This window comes from Sapajus apella, unplaced genomic scaffold (genome assembly GCF_009761245.1).
Source record: "Sapajus apella isolate SASKATOON/1434 unplaced genomic scaffold, GSC_monkey_1.0 scaffold121, whole genome shotgun sequence".
Taxonomy (NCBI): domain Eukaryota; kingdom Metazoa; phylum Chordata; class Mammalia; order Primates; family Cebidae; genus Sapajus; species Sapajus apella.
This window is the reverse complement of record NW_022437061.1, coordinates 1,095,218-1,116,544: the sequence shown is the minus strand read 5'-3', so window position 1 is coordinate 1,116,544 and position 21,327 is coordinate 1,095,218. Positions and strand designations below refer to the sequence as shown.

At 39.3% G+C, this 21,327-nt stretch overlaps 1 long non-coding RNA gene across 6 annotated transcripts in view; it reads right to left on the bottom strand.

Moving 5' to 3' along the window:
- The window catches only part of LOC116538567, a 69,336-nt gene that overhangs the window by 25,276 nt on the left and 22,733 nt on the right, over nt 1-21,327 (bottom strand). For 2 of the 6 annotated variants that reach the window (XR_004263694.1, XR_004263692.1), the window contains 3 exons: nt 11,679-11,835; nt 5,061-5,153; nt 4,235-4,385 (listed from right to left, as the gene is read on the bottom strand). This is a non-coding gene — a long non-coding RNA (uncharacterized LOC116538567). Of the gene's footprint in view, nt 1-3,866; nt 3,898-4,234; nt 4,386-5,060; nt 5,154-11,678; nt 11,836-17,978; nt 21,009-21,327 lie in introns of those variants that run through there. The other 4 variants (XR_004263696.1, XR_004263693.1, XR_004263695.1 and 1 more) reach the window with 4 other exon arrangements.

Below are 21,327 nucleotides of genomic sequence, written 5' to 3'. Positions count from 1 at the left end.
CCCCTCCTTGTGATATCTCCCTTAAAGGGAAAAGGGCAGGGGCTGACTCTTTAGCTGTAGAGGGAGAAGGGAAGTTTTGGATACGCTTTTTATATTGCTCTATTGCACGATGGAGTCCCCTTGCGTGGGGGTATTCCTTAGGCTGATAGGGAGAGACACTTGGGATGATAATTCCCAAGAGTCAGGATTGTAAGGAGGAGAAATAACATGGGACAGTGAAGGATCTGGAAAGGATCTGGAGTGGCAGTGGCAACCTAGGGAGAGGAATTGGGGACAATGAGTGGGGGAGATGGTCTAGGGGATCCCATGTGCTGGAGGAGTCTTTAGACATGGGAATGGGAACTGGCTCCTCAGACTTTTCATTTTGAGGTGCCAGATTAGGTTCTTCCCTGTTTTTTTTTTTTTTTTTTTTTTTTAAGGGAAAAAGGAGGACAAGTCCTTGCCTCCAGCAAAGATCATAGTCCAGTTCTCCTTGAGAAACTGGACTTCTATCATTAATATATTGAATCAGAAGTTGACAAATTACATTCTCATTCAACCAAAGCTTTGGCCAGAAGATTGACGGTTTGAGTTTGGGTCCCTGAGTCCAAATAAAACAGCAATATTTTATCATTTGTTGCATTTTCTTACGTTTAGTCCTTTCATTATCCTTCCAGTATTTAAACATGAGACCCAGAGGCTATCAAGGAGATTATCCTTATTACCATCTTTATCCTTCTTTCTCTCTGTCTTGCTTGTGGTATTTCCCATATTTGGTCCTAGTTAGGCTCAATCTATCATATCAGAAATGTTTCGCCTATCCTTCTTTAGAGGCTTACTGGGGCTCTTAGGCTCAATTTCTCACATTAGAAATGTCTCACCTGTCTTTCTCTAGAGGCTTGCTAGGGCTATCAGGCTTAATTTCTCATATTAGAAATGCCTTGCCTATCCTTTAGCTCCACCCACTGGAGGCTCCTTGCACCCTTCTTGTGCTTCATCCACTCTGGCTTCTCCCCTGGAGGAGATCCAAGTCCCTCTTGGCATCGGCATGCCAGTATAATCCCCATGGCAGCATCCACCCTAAGCTGTATGAGGTGACCATGGAACTGCAGATAGGACCCACTCGCTCTGCACAGTAGTATTGCTTAGTACCATTCACACAAGCAGCAGCACAGTCAGTAGTCCTTGTGATTATTCACACACACATTTAACCTCGAGAATATCCTGGCCTCCAAGGAAATACTTTGACACCTTTATGACGTCAGTCTGTGCACAGAGTTTCTTACCTTAGTCTGTGCACAGAGTTATCTGGTGGCTGCGGTATGCAGGGATCCCTTCCCGCAGGTCACTGGCCAGTTTCTTTCCATGTTGCTGAGAGTCCAGGTTTATTCATCACACTGGGTGGGTCCCCAGTCTCTCACCCTAAGGCCACTGCAACAAGGCAGTGAGACATGTCTTCTCACAAGAGGCTACTGGACACCTGTTCTCTGGGGGATAATGGGCTCCCCATATGGGCCACCACATTGTTAGAAGCAAATATTTTGGTGCTGCAAAAGAAATAGCACTTGAACATAAATTTTCTCAGCAAGGCAATTTTTACTTCTATAGAAGGGAGCGTCTCGTGGATGAAGCAGAGAGCACACCTGAACAAGGGAGAGGAAGTGGTTCTTATCCCTGACACAGGTAGCTCCTACTGCTGTGTTGTTCTTCTATTGGCTAGGGTTGGACTGCACAGTCTAAGCTAATTCCAATTGGCTATTTTAAAGAGATCAGGGGTATGAGCCAGAGTGGCAGTGTGAGCAGTTTCGGTGGGAAAGACAGTTGCGGAACACATGACTAAAGGTGACTCAAGTTAGACCAAGTGGCCGGGGATGACTCAGGACAGAGCAGGTGACCAGGGGAACAGATGTGAACTACTGATTAGGGCTAGGGGGAAAGTTGTTTACTGAAACTAGGAGCAAGGAGACGACGAGAATGAGGAAGTTAAACTTTAAAATGGAGAACAAAGAAACAACATACTGGCACACTGACTCTTTGAAGAGAAATTTGGAACTCATGGTATTCAACAATTGTTTGGTTGTTTATTTGAAGTCCTTATACCTTTTTGATGTAGGTGTTTATTGCTATAAACTTCCTTCTTAGTACTACCTCTGCTGTATCCCATATATTTTTGTATAATATAATCCTATTTTGTTACAATAAAATTTTTAGCTTCTTCTTAATTTCTTCATTGGTCCCTTGTTCATTCAGGAGCATGTTATTTAATTTTCATGTGTTTGTGTAGTTTCCAAGGCTCCTCTTATTATTGATTTCAAGTTTTATTCCATTCGGATCAGAAAAGATACCTGATATCATTTCTACTTTTTTGAATTTGTTGAGATTTGTTTTGTGGATGAAGATATAGTCTATTTTGGAGAATGTTGCATATGCTCATGAAAAGAATGTGTATTTTGTAGCAGTTGGGCAAAATAGTCTGTATATGTCAGGTGTTTTGGGTCTAGTGTATACTTTAATGTTTCTTTGTTGATTTTATTATTTGAAGATATCTATGCAGAGCTAAATAAGAGTGATTATGGCCATGGCACAGCCCTCAGGAGGTCATAAGAACATGTGCCGAGCTGGTCGGGGCACAGCTTGGTTTTATACATATCAGGGAGACATGAGACTTCAAGCAAATACATCTAAGAAATATGCTGGTTCAGTTCAGAAAAGTGGGAGAACTCGAAGGGTGGAGGGGGTTCTTCCAGCTTATAGGCAGATGTAAAAATTTTCTCATTAACAATTGGCTGAGTTTATCTAAAGACCTGGGATCAACTGAAAGAAATGTCCGGATTAAGATAAGGTGTTGTGGAAACCAAAGTTTAATTATGCAGATGAGGCTTCCAGGTAGCAGGCTTCAGAGAGAATAGATTATAAATGCTTTTTATCAGATTTAAGGATCTGTGTTGATGTTAATGCTGGAGAGGTATAATGTATGACCCCCACTTGCCATCATGGCCTGAAACAGTCTCTCAGGGAAACTTTTTTTTTTTTTTTTTTTTTTTTTGGTTGGAGTTTTTCTTTTTTTGCCCAGGCTACTGCAACCTCCACCTTCTGGGTTCAAGTGATTCTCCTGCCTCAGCCTCCCAAGTAGCTGGGATTACAGGCATGTGCCACCACATCTGGCTAATTTTGTATTTTTAGTAGAGATGGGATTTCTCCACGTTGGTCAGGCTGGTCTTGAACTCCCAACCTCAAGTGGTCCCCACGCCTTGACCTCCCAAAGTGTCGGGATTACAGGCATGAGCCACCATGCCCTGCCCCTCAGGTTAAATTTTAAAGAGCACCATTGCCAAGGAGAAAATCCATTCAGATGGTTGGGGGTGCTTAGAATTTAATCTTTGGTTTAAATTTTCCCCCTTCTGGCCAAGATTTACCAGAGGCAACAATAAAGGCCATCAAATCTTTATTTTGTTCCATAGCATTGCCAGGGTGGCATGGCAGCCTGTCCCAGGTCCATCTTATCCCTCAATGTGACTCCCGATGGCCAAGGGCCATAAGAGTCAAAAGATTTATAGCCAATAATTACTCCAGGCCAGATAGGAATGGATGTGGACAGGCATTCATTATCTCTTAAAATTATTATTTTAAGTAAAAAGCCAACAAACAAAAACCAAAAGGCAAAGTTACAAAACTAATTTATTTTTTACTTCTATGTGTTGAGCTACTGTAAGCTTGGTTTTAATTACAGACTTATAACAGCTTGCTATACAAAACATAAGTATACAAAAATTATCCAGGCATTGTGGTGCATGCCTGTAATCCCAGCTATTTCAGAAGGCTTGAGGCATGAGAATTGCTTGAACCTGAGAGGCAGAGGTTTCAGTGAGCCAAGATCAGCCACTGCACTCCAGTCTGGGCAACAGAGGTAGGCTCTGTCTTAAAACAAAAACCAAACAAAATAAGCATTGTTCTGAAAATTAAAAAAATCAGATCGATCGATCGACGGATGGATAGATAGAAAGATCTTAGCAAACTCATAACTGGAAGCATTATACCCAGGAGGCTTTGTTATAAGTTTTCTTTATCTCATCAATAAATATTTTCATTTAATTCTACAGGAAGCAAAAAATTCTTTATGGTTGGGGTAGATGCAAAAGTGACACACGATAGCTTAGGTTTGTTTTACTAGGTTTGTTTAGGCATTTTTGTATCCCGTCATACCTTGATTTAATTCTATCTCTCAAAACTGGTCCTTAGATTCTCATGCACCCACCTCTTCTATGACCATTCCTGGGCCTAAAGGGGGAGTGCTTGTATAGTTTTGGGAGCAGAGCATTTGCAGTGGAAAACAGATCTGGGCCAGTGGGATGCCAAATGAGGGAGATTAGCATCTCTGGTCTTCAGAATGTCATAATTTTGGTTTCCTTGGAAGTAAAGCAATAAGAGATAAATAACATTTATATTTTGACAATCAAAAAAGTATTTGATGTTAGAACATAAAAAGCAACCTATTCTATTAGGGCACCATCTAAAAATATGAAGAAAAATTATAAACTGGTACTCTCTACAGTATTATTGTAGCCAAGAAATAATGATTCAATCTGCACTCAAAATAAACAAAATTAGGGCTGAAACCTATTATCAAGTGTTACACTTTTCCTTTGAAACAAGTTCTCTTTCTCTAGCCTTCCTTTTCTATTAAAGACAAATTATAGTAAGACCAATTTGTGTGAAAAACAAGTTTATACTTGGCCTTAGTATTTGCTTAAAATGCAGCAATAATTAATTGGCTATATAGGCTTCTTTTAAGCTAGCTTTGCTGGAACTTTACCTAAAAATATTCTATTTTAGTTGAAGTCTTGGTAAAGGAACCAGTGTCTCCAATTGCTCTGTTTAAAAGACTCTTACTGAATGCAAATAACTATATGATGTATGCAAATAACTATATTGTCATAAAATCACAATTTGAATTTTGTAGAACTCAGAGAGAAAGGTAATTTGCTTACAAAAACATATTTCACCCAAACAACTCAAAGGAAAAAGATTTTCTTGACCCTTCTTTAACCAGAACAACAGCTTTCAAACAAGTGTTTGTTTACCTTGGAAATGCCATTCACAAGCCAAACAGCTCATGGGAGCTGTCTATCCGGCACTGTAGAATCTAGCAGCTCCTCACATAATTAGAAAGTTTCCTAGGAAGGAAAGAGGCTTCCTGCATATGAGTATCTCCTCCTTGTATTTCCAGTAGCAAGATCCTATGTAAACCACTTTTCTTTTCTTCTTCTTTTTTTTTTTTTTTTTTTTTTTTTACAAAGTCTCGCTCCATCACCAGGCGCCAGGCTGGAGTGCAGTGGCACTACCTTGGCTCACTGCAACCTCTGCCTCCCGCATTCAAGCAATTCTCCTGCCTCAGCTTCCCGAGTAGCTAGGATTACAGGTGCGCACCATCACTCCCAGCTAATTTTTTTTTGTATTTTTAGTAGAGACGGGGTTTCACCATGTTGGGCAGGATGGTCTCTATCTCTTGACCTCGTGATCCGCCCGCCTCAGCCTCCCAAAGTGCTGGGATTACAGGCGTGAGCCACTGCGCACGGCCACCACTTTTATTTTCTCATAGAACTCTTTGGGGCATAATTATTTCTTTTAGCATAGGGATAGCTTCAGTTAACATTCTATAGCAGGGCAGTTAATGCCCCTCAAGTGGAAATTTTCTAGTCCAGTCTTTATCACTGGGAAGTACTACTCATAGTTTTTTTGCCCTCAGCCCCAATAAATGCTCTACAAAGGGGTATGAAGCAGAGCTTCATACTCCAGCTTCTACCCTATACTTTGTGGGCCCAGGTGATCTTACTAGTTCCAATTTAGCATGTGTGATGTTAACATTTCTCAAAAGAGCAGATTTACATGCCTTTGGTTTTATAGTACTAGATAGGGGAAACAACACTCTGTTAGATACAATACCCATTATCATAAGACATTAAGGTAAAGAGGTTACAATTACCATACATAAAGCCTGTTTAAACATCTTAAATTTCATAATTTTTTAACCTGCACATTTTTATATTCTGGTTGCCGGAAAGTATTTCTTCTCCCTAGGCCATTTTACCTTTTCTGGTGAAAAAGGGTTTGAGTTCCCAGCAGGGAGTTGCATTTGTAATATCCATGAGGGATAGCTAATTTGATAAAGCTTCTGAAAGGCCCATGTAAAAGAGGCCCTTTTCACTCCAAATTTACCATTACCTGGATAATAAGGTTTATTTGGTTGGAGGATATCCTGGTTATTATAAAGCCAGTCCCATATGGCTTACATATGAAGCATATTAACTGCTTCATCTGGGATGTTCCACTTGGTATATTACAGGGAGAATTAGGCAGTTTCCTTTTCAGGGCAAACGGACCTCAGAGTGACATTTATCTGCTCCACTAGGATGATTGTTCTCTCAGGAATAACCTCCTGTGCATTTGGATCACATAAACTCATCAGTGATTGTTCAACAGTAAACTGTGGGTCCTTCTCAACCCAAACAAGCCCTTATATTCTGTAGGATTTAAAATTAAGAAATTTATTTCTTAAAGTGGTTATTTTTACAATCCACTACATAGATATTTTGAGAAACAGATGGGCCAGGCATGGTGCCTCATGCCTGTAATCCCAGCACTTAGGGAGGCCAAGGTGGGCATCAGGAGTTCAAGATCAGCCTGGCCAATATGGTGAAACCCCATCTCTAATAAAAATACAAAAAATTAGCCAAGCATGATGGTGGGCACCTGTAGTCCCAGCTACTTGGGAGGCTGAGAGCAGGAGAATTGCTTGAACGCAGGAGGTGGATGCTGCAGTGAGCTGAGATAGCGCCACTGCATGCCTACCTGGGCAACAGAGTGAGACCCTATCTCCAAAAACAAACAAACAAAAAAACAAAACAACAAAAAAAGAAACTGATGATACCAATCTACAAAATAGAACAATTTCTTTACATTATATCCTCTGGCTGGTTATTTGGTTTTTCCCTTTCCCCATATTGACTCCTCTTCTTGGTAACCACAGGTCTCAGAGTTAACTTTTGTTGTCCTGGCTTCATTGTTATTTTTATTCATTTAGTTTTATCTGTATAATTTGTCCTTCATTTTAAAGCAACTCAAATGGTTCAACTAGAAAATAACCCTATTTTCTTTTTTTAAGCAAAATAAACATCCTTGTGTTTTGTAAACTTCACCAAAAACATATTTTATGTTCCTATTATTTCAATGCTTAGTAACTCAAATTCTCAGAGAAAAAAATGAAATAATTTAACATAACATGACTTTAAGATTTTTAATTACTGAACAGAGTTTTGAAATTAAATGTATCTAATTATCAAATATTGCCAGGGTTATGTGAATTAAAAGGTATCTGAGCTGGCTTCTACCAGTCTAATAAGCACTTACTTTTTTTTTTTTTTAATTACTTGATTAGAGCTCTTACATGAAGTTTGATAGTGAAATATCATTTTCATGAAACATATAAAGATAGAGATACAAGCATGCAGAATTAAAAGGAGGAAGGTTAACAAAATATTTTATTTGCCTGCTTTTTAATATTTTTCTCCCTTATTTCAGATTACTAATTTAAAAAAAAACATTACAGGAGCTAACAAAAAGTGAAGGAGAAAGTTATCATCCAAGGCCTTTGTAAAAGAGAAGCTGAACTTCTGAGATATCAATCTAAAGAATTTCAAAGAAACAGATTATAGATTACAGAATCTAAAAATTAAAAAAACCTCTTGCATTAAGTCAATATTTCAATTAAATTTTGTTTTAACCAAATCTTTTAGTTCTGCATTCATGTTTTTTTAATATCAAAGTTCAATTTTAGGAAACCTATGATCATTTTCTTCAGTTAAAGCCAATTAATCACATAACATTTATATAAGTTCCCTTTTTACTAACCTTATCATGACTTAGACCATTTATAACATCCTTGAACTTTCTGGTTTGTCCTAAATATTCCTTTTTCTTGAGCAACCCAGTCACTTTATTTTAGGACAAAATTCACTATACAAGATTCTTTCTCATATAAAATCATTTTCCTTTTCTCTTTTTTAACCAAAAATCCTCTTGTTTTTTAGTTTTCAGTTTTTTTGTTTTTTGAATTTGAGATGGAGTCTCACTATGTTGCTTAGGCTGGAGTGCAGCGGCCGATCTTGGCTCACTGCAACCTCTGCCTCCCAGGTTCAAGTTCTCCTGTTTCAGGCTACCAAGTAGCTAGGATTACAGGTGCCCCCTCCGCCCCCGCTCTCCCCCCACCAGCACACCCAACTAATTTTTGTATTTTTAGTAAAGATGAACCCCCAAAAACCAGCCAGGCTGGTTTCAAACTTCTGACTTCAAGTGATTCCCCCCCACCTCGGCCTCCCAAACTGCTAGGATTATAGGCGTGAGCCACCATGCGTGGTCTGGGGTTTTTCTTGAGAAAGAGTCTCACTCTGTTATCCAGGCTGGAGTGCAGTGGCACAATCTTGGCTCACTACAACCTCTGCCTCCTGAGTAGCTAGGATTATAGATGTGCACCACCACACCTGGCTAATTCTTGCATCAATATTTTTAGTAGAGACAGGGTTTCACTGTGTTGCCCAGGCTGGTCTCAAACTCCTGGCCTCAAGCAATCTGCCCATTTTGGCCTCCCAAATGCTGGCATTACTGGCATGAGCCACTGTGCCTGACCAAAAAAATACAAATTTATATCTATAACTTTCTTTACATCTCTTATTTTCTGCTTCCTTTTACCTTGTTTTACATAACCTTTAAATAGGCTTCGAATTAGACAAAGATATTTACCTTTTACTAAGAACATTAAAAAAAGTTGTCTTACAATTTTTAAATTGGAAAATTACCCAGTCACTTAATATGTATTAATGACCTTAGATCCTAAATTATATGATGATTGTTTACAAGAATTTGCTCCCTTACATTTACTTGATTAATTTATTTGTTTACCTAGATTATTTACAAAAACCATGAGTCATTACTTACAGTAATTCCCTGTTAACCAATGTTGTAAACTATGAATTTCAGGTGTTACTTAAGTAAGGAAACTTATGGTTAAATATAATGTAACTTTTACCAATAACTCAGGATTTAGCTGTCTTCATTAAACCAACAATATTACATGCCTTATTTATGAAAAATTATGCAAGCGAAGATCATTCTGTTTGGGGCTGCGTTTATAGTTTTATAACCTTTATGGCAAATATTATAGTGTTCTGCAGGAAAAAGCATGAAACCACTTGATCAATAAGGCAAACAAAAATGCTAACAATTCTTAAGACATTCCTAGTATTATTTTACCAATAACTTTAAAGTCAGCTTATTAATTAAAAATTTTACAAAAAAAAATTTTACTTAAGTTGCGTGAACTTGAAAAAGAATTTGACTAGTGTTCTTTCTTAATAAAGTATGTGATTTAATTGCTTTTATTTTTCTTTAAGCCAATTAATTACAGCTCTTTTATATATTTTTAGTAGTGAAACATTGTATACACAACACATAACAACATAGATGTATTAGGCACACAGATAGAAGCATATCTTATAGATTTTGTAATACCTCTTTTTTTCCCCTTAGAGTTTCAAATTCTTGATAACCTGTTTCATTACCCTAGGCAGTTGTCAGCTAAATAGTCCCAAATTTGCATATTAAAGGAAGCAACTCTTAGGTGAAAAATCAGATAGTGAAATTTATCTCAAAATACAGAGAGAAAGTGTGGTGTGCTAGAGGAAAATTAAAATGGATTTAATTATTAATTATATATTAAATTATATAATTGATCACAGGATTGTATAAGGAGACCAATTTTATTTATATAAGTACTTTTTATTTTAGTCTCCATCATTCAACTGGACCTCAGCTTTGGGCAGAGTCCATACTGTATCTGGGTCTCCAAAAAGAATTATTCTGAGGCTAGACCATGCTTTCATAGTGCACTTCTTTTTTTACAGAGACATTTTTCTAAATGTCTAAAGTACACTCTTTCTTATTTTAAAGAGCTAAGAGTAGCTTCTGTTGCAATAACTATTGTAATTGGAAAAACAAATCAGGCAACACAATGCAATACAAGTAAGCAGTTAAAGATCTGAGAGCAAACTTGTCTGTTTACTTTTGGGGTTTCATAAAGAAAAAGAAGTTTCTGGCGCGGTGGCTCAAGCCTGTAATCCCAGCACTTTGGGAGGCCGAGGTGGGTGGATCACGAGGTCAAGAGATCGAGACCATCCTGGTCAACATGGTGAAACCCCGTCTCTACTAAAAATACAAAAAATTAGCTGGGCATGGTGGCGCATGCCTGTAATCCCAGCGACTCAGGAGGCTGGGGCAGGAGAATTGCCTGAACCCAGGAGGCGGAGGTTGCGGTGAGCGGAGATCGCACCATTGCACTCCACCCTGGGTGACAAAAAAGAGAAACCCCCTCCCTAAAAAAAAAAAAAAAAAAAAAAAGGAGTTTGGTGCCTTCTCTGTCTTCTTTAAGGAACCCCAAGTTGTCAATAACTAAGAAAAACTTTATCAAGAAGAACAGGATCATAGGGAAAAAAACAAAAAACAAAAAGTCCTTTTAAAAATACAAGCACACACATACACACACACACACACACACACACACACACACACACAGAGAGAGAGAGAGAGAGAAAGAGAGAGAGACAGAGAGAGAGAGAGATCCTATAGCTTTTACTTCAGAACTCTAGCCGTGAAATAATAAAACAAACTTATTGGCTTGCTAAAAAAAAAAAAAAAAGGGGAAAAAAAGCCAATGGTTGGATCTAAACAGTGGTTTTTATCTCAGCAGAAAAGTAACAAGAGATTTAAAGCAGGCAGAAAAGAAAATAGGGAAAAAGAGAACTTAGGAACTCTATAGTTTTCAGGTCGACCTTGGGGCTCTTTTTCCTTGATATAAGTGTGCACAAAGACCATCATATTTCCATTTTACACAAGCTCTATCAAGTAAGGGTGCCATAAAACCAACAGAGTGCCCAAAAGGGGGTCATTCTCTTTGTTGTTGTTGTTGTTGTTGTTTTTCTTCTTAAAAGGAAGAACTGAGCTGTGGCTTAGGGTCTTGGCGGAATGGGTCGAAGTATAGGCTGGTTACAGATGGGACTCCATAGTATCACAAGTGAGTCATTGCCATCCTCTTACCTGTCTGTTTCTCTTTGCAGGGGTCTAAGCACCTCCAGGAGGACCCAAAGCGGGAAGTGACTAGCTCCCTTATGTGCTTCCTGGATGAGGCTTTTAAAACTAATTTTGTTGAGTGTTCTTTGTAGGGCTGCTATACCTCACAGGGGGTTCAACCCCACTGTGAAATATTATGGCCTTTGTGCACATTTATATCAAGGAAAAAGAGCCCCAAGGTCAACCTGAAAACTATACATTCCCACAAGGCCCCTGGTTGCCCAGAGGCACCTTTCAGCTGGGAGGAGCAAAATGATCTTTCTCTTTGGAGCTGAGAAAACTCAGTCTCTCATTTGTCTATGAAAACAACAGTTTGGTTCCTCATGCAAATTTTCACAGACAAGGCAAATAGAGATTAATTTTGGAGAAAAAGCAATGGAGAAGATCCTTTAGAACACACTTTTGAACTAAAATAGGATCTGTAAACCACAACTTCCTAGGAAAGAAAAAAAAAAAAAAACAGCTCAGAATAAATCAAGGACCATCAACCAAAGGGAGGTCACAGGCTCAGGAGGACTTACCAGTGCCACTGAATGAGAAGCTTGAAGTTGGGGAGGCTTTCAATGGGCCTCTGCTTGTACCTTAGCTCCAACTTTGGGTAATTCCTTTGGGGTCCTGAGCCTTCTCTGAATCAACACGTTTGGGTGCCAAGTTATTGTTGACCAAAAGAGTCAAACTCTATAAAATATTTGAAGAGATGTATTCTAAGCCAAATATAAGTGACCATGGCCCATGAGTCAGCCCTCAGGAGATCCTGAGAATATGTGCCTCTCTTTGTTGATTTTCTATCTAAATGATCCGTCCATTAGCAAGAGTTGGATGTTAAGTCCTCTACTCTTACTGTATTGCTGTGTATCTCCCCCTTTAAATGTATTAATATTTGCTTTACATACTTGAGAGCTCTGGTGTTGGGTTTTGTTTTTTTATCCATTCGGCCACTGTCTGCCTTTTTGTTTGAATCCACTTACATTCAATGCTATTATTGATAAGAACTTATTACTACATATTTTCTAGCTTCTTTTCATGTTGCTTTTTGTAATTCCTCTTTTCCTTTCTTTCTTATAGCCTTCCTTTTACTTCCTTTGTGAAAGTGATATGGGTAGTATTTTTTAATTTGTTGCTTTTTATTTTTAGTGACTGTATTATAGGATTTGTATAGTGGTTACCATAAGGGTTAGAAAAAATATCTTACAAATGTAACAAATTATTTCCAAAAGATGACAACTTATCTCAGGACTCAAAGAATAGAAACAAAGTAACAAAGAAAAAAATTGAAAACCTTCTACACTTTAACCACATCCATTCCACATTTTGACTTATGTTGTCTCAATTTATATATCTTTATATTGCCTATCTCTTAACAGGTTGTAGGCAATATTGTCTTTTATAGCTTTGTTGTGGGGCTCCATATTAGAGTTATGAGTGAATTGCATATCATAATTACAGTATTAGATTATTCTGGATTAGTCCATGTACTTAATTTTATCAGTGTGTTTTATACCTTCCTCTGTTTTCATTTTGCACATTAGTGGCTTTTTACTTGCACTGAAGAACTCCCTTTAGCCTTTCTTGTAAAATCTGTTGGTGGTGAATCTTTCAGCTTTTGTTTGTCTGGGAAAGACTGAATCTTTCCATACCTGAAGGACAGATTTGCTGGATATGGTTTTCTTGGATGACAGTTTTTTTTTTTTTTTTTTTTTTGCCCCTCTCTTTCAGTGCTTTGAAAATGTCCACCCACTCCTTCCTGGTCTGTATGGTTTCCATTGCAAAGTCTGTTACCAGACAAGTTGGGGCTCCTTTACATGCTATTTGTTTATTTTCTCTTGCTGCTTTTAGGATCCTCTCTTTGTCCTTGACCTTCGAGAGTTTGATTATTATATGTCTTGGGGTTATCTTCTTTTAGTCAAATCTTTTTGGTGCTATCTGATCTTTCTGTACCTGGATATTTATCTTCTTTTTGAGTTTTGGAAAGTTTTCTGTCATTATTTCTTTGAATAAGCTTTTTGCCCCTTGCTTATTTAACTCTCTCTTGAACACCACAAATTCTTAGGCTTTTAAAGTAATTTTTTATATCTTAAAAAAGATATAAAAATTTTTGTTACTTTTCATTCTTTTTTTTCTTTTTTCTCCTCTATGTATTTTCAAATAGACTGTCTTTGTGCTCACTGATTCTTTCTGCTGCTTGATTTATTCTGCTGTTAAGAGCCTCTAATAAATTTTTCAGTTTGGCAAATGTATCTCTCAGTTCAAAGATTTATGTTTGATTTTTTTAATTATTATTTCAATCTCTTGGTTAAATTTATCTGATAAACTTCTGAATTGCTTTTATGTATTCTCTTGGATATCACTGAGCTCCCTTAAAATGGCTATTTTTGAATTCCTGGTCAGAGAGTTCACATATCACCATCTTGTTAAGAGCAGTTGTTAGGGTCTGTGCTTTGTTTGAGGATGTTATGGTTCCCTGTCTACTGTTGTTTCCCTCCCTCCCCCAACAAGATGGAGTCTTGCTCTGTCATCCAGGCTGGAGTACAGTGGTGCAATCTTGGCTGACTGCAACATCCACCTCCCGGATTCAAGCAATTCTCCTGCCTTAGCCACCCGAGTAGCTAGGATTACAGGTGCCTGCCACCATACGTGGCTAATTTTTGTATTTTTAGTGGAGACTGGGTTTCACCATGTTGGCCAGGCTGGTCTCAAACTCCTGACCTTCAACTCCTGATCTGCCCACCCTGACTCCCCAAAGTGTTGTGATTACAGGCATGTACCATCATGCCAGCCTGCTGTTGTTTTCTTATGGATGAACACTGTGCATTGAGGGATGTGCACTGAGTGATCAGCTATTTATTCCAGTCTTCTCTGTCTGGCTAGTTTTTATTTTTATTAGCTATGTTTGTTCAGAAGTTCTTGTTATTTACCTATTGATTATTTCTTTTTTTTTCCCCCCTCTGGGTCACTGCCTCCTTTTCAACACTAGATGGTTGGTGCCTTAAGCCCAGATTTGCCTTGGTTTTAGTAAATGATAAGAGTGCTGTCCATCTTGAATGGGAGAGGTCCCAAAAAGGATATTCCAGTAGTATAGGAAGGCTGCTAGGGTTTTTTATCCAGGAAACCTGTGAGATGAACTTCAACAGTGTGGTACTGCTAAACAGCCACTCTGATTTGCCATCTCCTTTGGCCAGGTTATAGATCAGAGTTTCCAGAGATAAGGATGGTATTTCTACCTCCCCCTTTGTCTCTGGCTTTCCTCAAGGATATTTCACCCTTCTGGTACTCCCAACACTTCTTGTGGGTTGAGCCAGGGAAAGGTTTCTCACCAGAAAACTCAAGATTGTGGAGAAGCTGGCTGTTCACCTGAGTCTTACTTTTTCCACTGAAGAAACTGTGAGCTGGGGGGAGATTTTCCACACACCTGGTGTCAGGCATATGGGAGAAAAGGATATCATGGATATGGAAGTTTGATTCTCTTACCATCTGCTTGGATTTTTTTTTTTTGTTTTTTTTTTTTTTACTTCTCTGCAGCCCCAGGAAATGTCTTAATATTTGAGTTCAGAGATATTGTTGGCAATAATCTTGGCATTATTTCTTTGGTTTTTTGTGTAAAGGAGTGAAGCCAGAAATACCACATTTTGGAAACTGCAAGCTCTTGTTGGTCACTTTTTTCCTTCTAAACTCTTAATTGCACATATTGTCTTTACACCAACAATGTATGTTTAATCCATAACCTCACCACAGGGCTAGTACCTGAGGAGAGGAAAGCAAAGTGGAAGATTAGCCATCTGTCTTTCCAAGCATAGCTCAAACAAAGGCTTTTACAAGCTATAAAGGTGTTGCAGGTAGGATTTCTAGAAAGTAGACTGTGAGATTGAGTTTAGTGAATCATGGGACTAAGGAGTATCATGCGACCAATATCTGTTGAAGGGAGAGGAAGGAAGCAGGAGTAGGAAGAGTGAGGAGTCAAGCAATAGCTTTAGCCAATGCCATTGGAATCCCTGGAGCTAGAATGACCATTCAGATGACAAGGCCCACATGGTTATTGGGTGTGGGCTGGATATGGGACCTCCCATGTATATTATAGTATTGTCCACTACTCCGGGATGAGCTAGCTTGAACTGCTCACTCAAGAAAGCTAACCAAGCTCATCAAAATCTTCATTAGACTTCACACATAGTCACATACTCATACCTCCTAGTACCTATGGCCTCCTTCTCAGGAAAAGGATGGATGAATTTTCAGTGTGTACTGACAGGTAGAAAGAAACGTGGAAGAGAAGCAGCGGCAGCAGCAACTGCAACTGAATTTGCGCTGAACTCTGAACTGAACTAGAACATTTTGGGAGAAGTCCAGGAACATATGTTAGATAGGAACCTACTGTTCAAGGGCTATCATGTCAACTAACTAGAAACACATAATGCTGTGAACTCTGGGAGCATTTAGACACTACGGATCATTAGACTCTGAACCTCACCTAAGCCCAGAATTCTCTTGGGTCCGGGTTACTTGATGTTCCCATTTTTGAGGCACCTGTAAGTTATATTTGGCCTATTAAGTGGTGTTCTTGAAAAAGGAAGCAAATATTAACTGTGAATAAACAGTTGGCTTCATGATCTATTTTGCATCTGTGGCTCAAATCTAAAGAAATGAAAAACAGAAATGTACTTCACTCTTGGAAGATTATTATGCCTTTGGAATTATATAGATGAAATATCTGTGGCAATCTATCAACCGTCTTTCCTCCTTTGCTAGGGCCCTGGTACTTTTTAAAAGAATGAGAAATTCCAATTGTCATTATCCTTCCTCTTCTCTGAATTCAAATTATCTTCCTAGCTGCTAGCCCTGCTGGCCAAGTGACCCCAGATCCTCAACCAAATGCTTGACTCTGGACTGACAGAGGCAGTAGCTACATGCAGGCAACAACTTCCCACAGGTCTCCATAGACCTCACCATAAATCCCATCTTTGTTGTTGCACTGCAGCAGTCTGAAGTACTTGATTTTTGCTTTCCCCTGTAAGACCTGCCTGTGAGACAGGTGGAGAGTATTGGTTGGAGATGATTTTTCTGAATCTGTTACTCCCTTCTAGACCTTTATTTCTACAGCTCCATTGAGATTTAAGAAATCACACATTCTGATAATGTTTATAGTGACTCTATTGTCCTGATAGAATCCATAATGATATTCTTTCCAGACAAGGAATTTAGAGAAAACAGATATGACATAACTGGTTTACAAATGGTAATTACCTTTCAAGAATTACCTTCTTCATTTCAACCTCAATCATACCACTCTATTCATCATCTCCTTTCTTCACAAAGAGGCCTCCACCATCTCTATAGAGGAATTCCTGCCATAGGGTTTCAGGTCAATATGAACTCTCCCTGTGCACTTATTTCCAGAGAAAGTTGTCTATGGCAATAATTAATTGAACAACATATGAGACTTCACTGCAAAAATGGTCTTTAAAGCCTGGATATACTAACTTGAGAGGCCTTAGAACTCTCCCATGACCTGACGTTCTTAACAAGGAACAGCATAATGACAAGAGAGTTAGGCATAGTTCAGATATAATCTGTCATATTCTCATGTAGAGCCAAATTTCACATCATGTATACAGCAGGTATATATAAGGCAAGAGGAATCTATGAATTTATTTATGGGCAAGTTCATTCATGCCTGAGTGTCTTTGCTTAAAGACTGATAGGGCCCTATAACTACTGCTAGAAATAAAAGGCTTCATCATGGGGCAACAACAGGCAGACACTTATGATAAGTAGCACCTGAGGCAGTTTCAGAATTACTGGAAGCAATTTTGAAAAATCAAGATATTGCTTTACTTAAAGTGAATCCCAAACAAGTGTGTTAAGCTCCTTTTAGAACACTGACCTGGCTGGATACTAAAGTCTACTCACCCTGAATATGACCCATTAGGGCTGCCTCGTAATTTTTTTTTTTTTTTTTTTTTTTTTTAGACTGAGTCTTGCTCTGTCACCCAGGCTGGAGTGCAGTGGTGTGATCTCGGCTCACTGCAACCTCTACCTCCCCTGTTCAAGCAATTCTCCTGCCTCAGCCTCCTGAATAGCTGAAATTACAGGCATCCTCCATCACACCCAGATAATTTTTGTATTTTTTAAATAGAAAGAGGCTTTCACCATGTTGGTCAGGCTGGTGTCGAACTCTTGACCTCAGGTGATCCACCCGCCTCAACCTCCCAAGGTGCTGGTAATCTTTATGTCTGGCAAAACTTTCTGATGTATACTACTGCTTAAAGTATTTGCATCTTTAACCAAAGCAGGCTCAGGATGCTCCAGAAAAAAATATGCCCTGATCTCTCAGAGTTCATTAAGAAACTAACTGTTAAAAAAGAAAAGAAAAAAGAAACTGTTAACATGATTTGCCTAGCCCTTTCCCTTCATAAGTATTTAACATAATTCTCAATATTTCACTAAGATGGTACACAAAGTACCTGTTACATTGGATCATATTCTGCTCCCTTGATTAGGGAGGTGTTTCATCTCTATAACTACCTGAAAATTTAAAGTGAGACCATGTATTACAAATAGCCTTGCATTTCTAGAGTGCAGCCCTCAAAGCCTTCCAGGTCTGAATTTACCCACTCTCCTATTCACTGTCTACAAATGATGGTAGGCAAGAACGATCAACCAAATACAGAAAGAAGATTACCATGACCACATATCAAATAAACAATATGACTTGTTCATCCATCTCACAATAGAGAAATTTGACTGTAACAATTTTTATATATCCCTTCTAAAACAAATATGGATGTCAGTCCTTATGCTTTCCTTCATGCCTAGCACAACATTACCTTTGCTACAGGTAAGTTCCTGGAGGAGATCCAAAACAATCCAAAGGAGCTATGCACATTGCTTGATACCAGTCTTCTGTGGTTTTCTTATCCACCAGGCCCTGAAGCATGTGAGTCTTCAGTTTCTATATCCAGCATTGTCCAAACCTTCTCACATGTAGGTTGCCAATGTCTATGTCTATAACCACCCTGGTCAAATTCTCTTGCCACCTCCCACTGTCTGCCTCCCTCAAAGAAATTCACTATGGCTTTCGCCCATGCTTCCATTGTATGACAAATTTAATGGTCATCTATCCTCTATCTCACTATCATCAACTTAACTCTTTTCATATGCTTTTTTCACATCAGTCCTCTCCCCTTCACTGCCTTCCAAACCTCAGTAAAAGGCTCAATAGAAGAGCCAATACTTGTCTAGAAGACTCCCCTATGTCCTTAAAACTTCTCTGAGCTCTCACTCTGCTCCCTTGCTTTAACTGAAATCTGACTGTTCCCTAAAGACATCACTTCCTCTAAGCCCCTCATAAGTTCATGTTTATTGACAGGTAAATTAGGGAGTTCTTGACAGATGGCTTCTATTTTCTTAGTAAGACAGTATATGAGATCATCTTCTAAAAGTGATCCAGGAGGTGGAAGGTCAGAGATTTGAGGAAAGTGTTATCCTTCATTTCCAATTAATCAGCAAGTTCTATTTACTCTTATTTCAAAATTTATCTTGAATCCAACCGTTTCTAGCTATCTCCACCACTACCACAGTGGTCTGAGCCAGCATTATGCCTTTCCTGGATCTATCAAATGATCCTTCTGATTTATCTTCTTGCATCTTTTCGGCCTACTCCACATAAGCAACAAGGATGATTTTTTCAACACAAAAATCTTAGCACTATTCAGCTTAACTCACTTTAATGGCATCCCATCTTTTTTTAGATAAAGGCAGAAATCCAAAGGCAGTGACAAGATGGCCAATTAGATGCAGCCAGAAAAATCAAAATATAGAGTAAGCCCCTTACCCTCCCATCTAAAGAAATCAAAATATAGAGTAAGCCATCACCCTCTGAACAGATCTTTTGAGAGAAAACACTGAAAGTCAAGACAGAGATGACATGGTCATTGAGGTTGAAGAGAGAGGAAGTTGGGATGCCTGCAAGGAGTCATCAAGCACCAGGATCAGCTTCTGGTCCGGAACAGGCACTCAGGAAAGGGTGAGTGAAGGAACTCTGGGGCACCATACTACCTTCACAGGCGTCTGAGATCCTAGCTACAAGAAATCTGATACCCCCCTAGACATTTGAATTGGCAAGGGGAACTCCTTGGAAATTAGATAGAGGCAGAGCTCAAACCTGCACAGAGCCCAGAAGGTTTCACAGCCTATGGGGTAGCTGCAGCAAAACATGGCCACAGGCACTCATCCCCCATTCTTTTCCATCTTGCTCTGAGTGATGGTAGCCACTGCTAACTGCCAGGCCAGAGAGACAAGAACTCTTTTGCAAAGGATTGTGGTGCATCTGCTCCGTGTGCTCCCTTGACTCTGACCCCTCCCAAGGCCATCTGCCAGACTGCTCCTGAAAGTGGGAACACACAGCACAGCCTCCTGAGTGCCCCACCTAAGTGTTTTCCTGGCAGACTGTGAGCAGTTCAGTCCCCCAGCACAGCTGGTGAATGACTTTGTCCATGGAGCCAGAGGACAAAGTCATAAGCCCAAATTTCCAGGGTTCAAGCACACTGCCCAGGGTTGTTGAGCTAAGATCTGCAGCCAGAGCTTGAGCAGGAGAGAAGCCCTCACTACTAGAACAAAGAGAAAAGTGGGGTAAGGGTGTAGGTGCTGATATGGAAAGTAAGTGTCTCTCCCTTTACAAGACCAGTGTGGGAAAGGTGTTGCCTGTTGGCCAGTTCAGCTTCTGCCTGAGGGATCCCCATGATGCAGAACAGCTGGAACAGCCTAGCAATCTGGGCACAGAAGGCTTGGAACAAAACTAGCTGGTTTGACTAGCTCCTGGGGCAGAAATTGGAGGAAGAACCAGTTGGGAAAGTGACAGCTGGGCAGACTCAACAGTCACCTGCTGGGCTAAAAAGCCGGGTCCTTGAGGGTATACCAACTGCACACTTGTGACACCACAGCCCTGCCCCAGAATCCTCTGCCTTTGACCCAGTGTATCACCAGGCCACCTAAGACATACCCTACAATTCACTCCAATTTTGCCAAGCTCAGAGGAACAGAAGATCCCCTTGGAATTGCAGGTTTCCTGGTGACCTAACAAGTACTTCTCAACCGACAAAAAGACTTAGCTACACAATAATACTGGTAAACTCCAATACCCCACTGACTGCATTAGACAGATCCCTTAGGCAGAAAACTAACAAAAAAATTCAGGACTTAAATTTGATACTTGATCAATTGGATGTCTAAAGAATGCGCCACTTATGAATCACAGAATATACATTCTCATCAGGACATGAAACATATTCAGATCAACCACATGCTTGGCCATAAAGCAAGTCTCAATAAGTTTTTAAAAAATCAAAATCATAGCAACCATACTCTTAGAGCACAGTGGAATAAAAATGGAAATCAATACCAGGAATATCTATGAAAACTACACAATTGCATGGAAACTAAACAGCTTGTTCCTGAATGACTTTTAGGTAAACAATAAAATTAAGGCAGAAATAAAAAATTCTTTGAAATAAATGAAAACAGAAACACAATATGCCAAAATCTCTAGGATGTGGCAAAAGCAGTGTTAAGAAGAAAGTTTATAGTGCTAAATGCCTACCTCAAGAAGTTAAAAAGATCTCAGTTGAACTTACAGTAAGTAAAAGAACAATAAACTCACACCAAAACTAGCAGAAGAAAAGAAATACCTAAAACCAGACCAGAATTGGATGAAATTGAGACCTCAAAATTCATACAAATGATATATGAAGCCAAATTTGTTTGAAATGATAAACAAGATGAATGGATCATGAGCTAGATTAACAGACTAAAAAGAGAGAAAATCTAAAGAGGTACAATAGAAATGACAAAGGTGACATTACAATTGATCCCAAACAAACACAAAAGATCCTCAGAGGCTGGGTGCAGTTTCTCATGCCTGTAAGCCCAGCACTTTGGGAGGTCGAGGCAGGCAGATCACCTGAGGCCAGGAGATAGAGACCAATCTGGCCAACATGATGAAACCCCATCTCTACTAAAAATATAAAAGTTAGCTGGGCCGGGCGCAGTGGCTCAAGCCTGTAATCCCAGCACTTTGGGAGGCCGAGGCGGGTAGATCACGAGGTCAAGAGATCGAGACGATCCTGGTCAACATGGTGAAACCCCGTCTCTACTAAAAATACAAAACATTAGCTGGGT